Raw genomic sequence first — 3,634 nt, 5'->3', positions numbered from 1 at the left:
AGTCCACGCTAATATTCAAATCTTTGGTAGCTAGAGAGATGGTCTTGGGGCCCAGGGGGGCGAAGCTTCACAGCTCTCAGCAGCTTTATTGAGAGCTTGGAGGCGGCGGCGGGGGTTGAGGGCGGCACTCTTTGCTGCAGGGCCACTAGCTGTAGTGGGGCCTCGTGGTCAAAGGTCGCGGGCAAACTAGCCCACCGCGAGGGTACAGGGGTGTCCCTCTGAGTTCAGCGTCCCAGGGACCGGACTCCCGCCGTGGCTGCCCGGCTGCTACGTCAGTTGTGACCTAACCCCGCCGGTCCCGCCCCTGCCCTGGAGGCGCGCGTGACACTGGCCGCGGAGGGTAAGCGCTCGGGGTCCCCGGTGCCTTGGAATCCCGCGCCGGGCCGCAGGCGAGCCTCGGGAGTCAGGGGCTCCCGCCGGCTCCTGCCCACGCCCGGGCCTGCGGCGTCTGGCCCGCCCGGGTTTCAAGTTCACGTACGCAGCTGCTTGGCGCCTTCCCTTCCGCCCCGGAAAGAGCTGTGGTTCTGGAGGTCTTTCAGCGCGCGCTTACGTCGCTCCTGCGAGGTGGTGGTGGGCGACAGTGTCCCTGTCCCCAGCTGTTTACTCCCTCGCCTCACCTGCCCCTGTGCGCCTGGCCCTTGCACAGCTCGGGCTGCAGGCTGTTTGCACATTTCCCATTTCCCTGGCCCGGAGAAGCTGCCCGCTTTCTCCTTTGCTCAGCTCAGGAATTCCCTCTAGAAAACACACCGGAAGGGGGAGCTTTGGGTCAAGCGAAGGCTTTTCTGTCCAAAATGGCCTGCCTTCCGCACACCTGGTTTTAATAAGAGCCTAGGGAGAAATATGGCCGGGGAGGCCTGAGGGATCCCCAAGAAATTCTGTCCGTGGAGAGAAAGCAGGGTGCACATGCACTCTACGTGCGCCGACGCCTTCACTGGGGTTTGTAAAGACCTCGTGCACTTTTCAACTTGAATTGCAGGCTGGAGAGGATATTGGTTGTAGCAATGTTAGAAATGTGATCTGATCTAAACCGCAGTTGAGAACACATTTATTAACATCGAGGACAAGGAGACTGCACACTTGTGCACAATGTATTCTTTTCTTCCTAGTTTTAATAACAAGAAAAGGAATATTGAAAACCGGCCTCCGCCCTTTCCTATACTCCCATACTCCCACCGCCTCAATCCTTGTACACACTTATTTTTACATAGTTGCAATTAGAGGTACATGGCATTCTTATTTCAAATTCTGGTACAAGGGAGGTAAATTACATCCCAACAGAACGGAAGTCTTCATTAGTTCTAAGAAAAAGATCTCACAATACACAAACTGGAAGTTAAAGATTGTATCATGCTTTCAACCTATATTATAAAAGTTTAAAGGATAAAAGGACATGAAAGCCTTCTAGAAAAGACTCTTGTGAGATGTAAAATATAAAAATATATATAATGCGAGTTCGTTTAAAGCCAGGAGAAAGTTCTTTCCAACACAAGACTTTGATCTTTACAATCTTAAGACAATAACTCTTACCCTACCTTGTACTAGAGTTTTGAGAATACTGAATTTCCATAAGACATTTCTTAAACCCCCAGTCAGCATTTAATCAGAGGCCTCTGGGTCTTGCACTTCTCTTCCCTCTAGGTAGAAGGCTTTCTCCTTGGCTCTGCATTGCTAGCTCTTTATTCAGATCTCAGCTCAAATATTCATTTCCCTGCACTCCCCCCGCCACCAAAGCAGCACCAATATTTTATTTTCTTTAAAGCACTAACCACAATCCGAAATAGTCTCATTACTTTGGTTATTGCCTGTCCCCATCCTCTCAATGATAAAAGATGCCCCCAGAGTAAGACCCTTGATGTTTTGTTTGCTGTTGTATTTTAGAACCATACTCCCCTCCACACCCCCAATGTCTGCCAGGACTGGTATTTAGTAAATACTAAAAAAAAAAAAAAAAAAAAAGGAAAGAAAGAAAAGTTTACAGCAGAGAATGTAGCCTAGGGAGCACTTGCTAAGAGAATATGACCCTTGAGGAAACATCTTTGCTTTCCTTTCCCCCTGGCTTAGATGCAATTGCCGTCTGCCCTTCTCGTCCTTCTTAGGCTCCAACCTGCAGTGTCCTGGGCCAGCCCCAGAAAATAGGACCTGGTGGGGCCTCAGGCAGTTTCTTTTGTGTCCAGATTTTGAACCAGAGAGCAACTGGGACTCTCCCCAGAGGCCTGGGGGCTGCTGGCCCCACAAACCCTCTGACCCTTTAGCACTTCCCAGTGCTTGGCTGCAAGCGTGAGGTTCCAAGGTTCGTGCATGGTGGGAGCTGCTCGTGAAAGACACTGTGTTTATGTTGGACCCATGCACGGGGAATAATTAGAGGAGTGACATGCTGCTAAAGTCAGGCTTTTCCTTGTGGGCTGGGCCACAAGGCTGCTATCTGGCCTGCTTGCTGGCAAAGGCATGGATTCCTGCAGATTCCTGTGTGGTTTGGAGCAACCACTTCTCCAAGGAAGTCTTGATGAGGCAGAGACTGGGTGTGGGGGCAGAAAAGTTTGGAATTTCTTGTTGCTTTAGAGGGATTGATGGCTATTGAGAACCCCCCTGGGCAATGCTATAAAGTGGAGTGTCTGGGCCTGCTTGCCTTTCCTCAAGCCTGAATGGGGCTCCCAGGGTCTTAGCCTGTAAGTCTAATGGGTGGAGTCCAGAGTCAACAGCTGTGGGAGGAAGCTGGATATTCTGGGACTTGCCAGTGCCAGCTAGGTAGAAGACTTTCTCTAAGCTTTGCTGTGCCCCACATGGTGTCTGGCACATGGCAGGTGTTTATTAAATGTTCATTCAAGTATAAAACATGAAGGTGCCCTTGAAATGAGGTGTCAAGCCTGACAGTATCAGGTGTTCTCCGAAAATTATCCAATGAGTGAACATAGACCCAGGAGGCTGATTGCCTGGGTGTGTGTTCACTGATTGGATAATTTTTGACGACTCTGTTTACAAACTGCAGATAATAATGCCATCTGTGTGCGATTGTTTTAAGGATAAATTTTGTAAAGCACTTCGAAGAGACTAGAATAGATAAGTAACAGGATAAGCGCTGAAAAAAATTTAAGAGTAAAATATCCCGTGGGGGAGAGAAGGGAATGGAATTAGGGAGGGGCACCCTGGATATTTCACAAGTCAAGGTCATTTTCTCTTTCTTACACTGAGAATATTATTTTTATTATGTTGTGATTCTTTATACTGTACATGTAATTTGTAAATGTCTTAGTAGCTGCTCAATATATGATAAACATTAAAACTGCGTACTCTGATGTCATATAATGCAATTTTACACACTGAAGACCACTGATGTATTAATTTTGTGACTTATTCTTGAACAACCTCTTAAGGGAAATACTGTTATCATTTCCAATTTACAGATAGAGAAATGGAGGCTGAATAATTTATTTAAGGTCTGCATTGAATATTAAAAAATGGAGCCAGGAATTAAATCAGAGCCTGTGTTCTTTTTTTTTTTATTTTTATTTTTTATTTATTTTTTGAGGCAGAGCCTCAAACTATCCCCCTGGGTAGAGTGCTGTGGCATCACAGCTCACAGCAACCTCCAACTCCTGGGCTCAAGTGAGTCTCCTGCCTCAGCCTCCCAAGTAGC

General features: G+C 47.7%; 1 protein-coding gene across 1 annotated transcript in view; it reads left to right on the top strand.

The window, feature by feature from the left end:
* Window positions 1–307: 307 nt before the first annotated feature.
* LOC105886490 overlaps window positions 308–3,634 on the top strand; it is a 188,550-nt gene continuing 185,223 nt past the window's right edge. Inside the window, exon 1 of the mRNA XM_012801983.2 lies at window positions 308–340. The gene's annotated coding sequence lies outside the window, so the exon portion shown is untranslated. The remainder of the gene's footprint in view (window positions 341–3,634) is intronic.

The sequence above is a fragment of the Otolemur garnettii genome, unplaced genomic scaffold (assembly GCF_000181295.1).
Source record: "Otolemur garnettii isolate 467f Iridium unplaced genomic scaffold, OtoGar3 scaffold00001, whole genome shotgun sequence".
NCBI lineage: Eukaryota > Metazoa > Chordata > Mammalia > Primates > Galagidae > Otolemur > Otolemur garnettii.
Note: the sequence above shows the minus strand (reverse complement) of the source record. Positions and strands in the feature narration are given on the sequence as shown.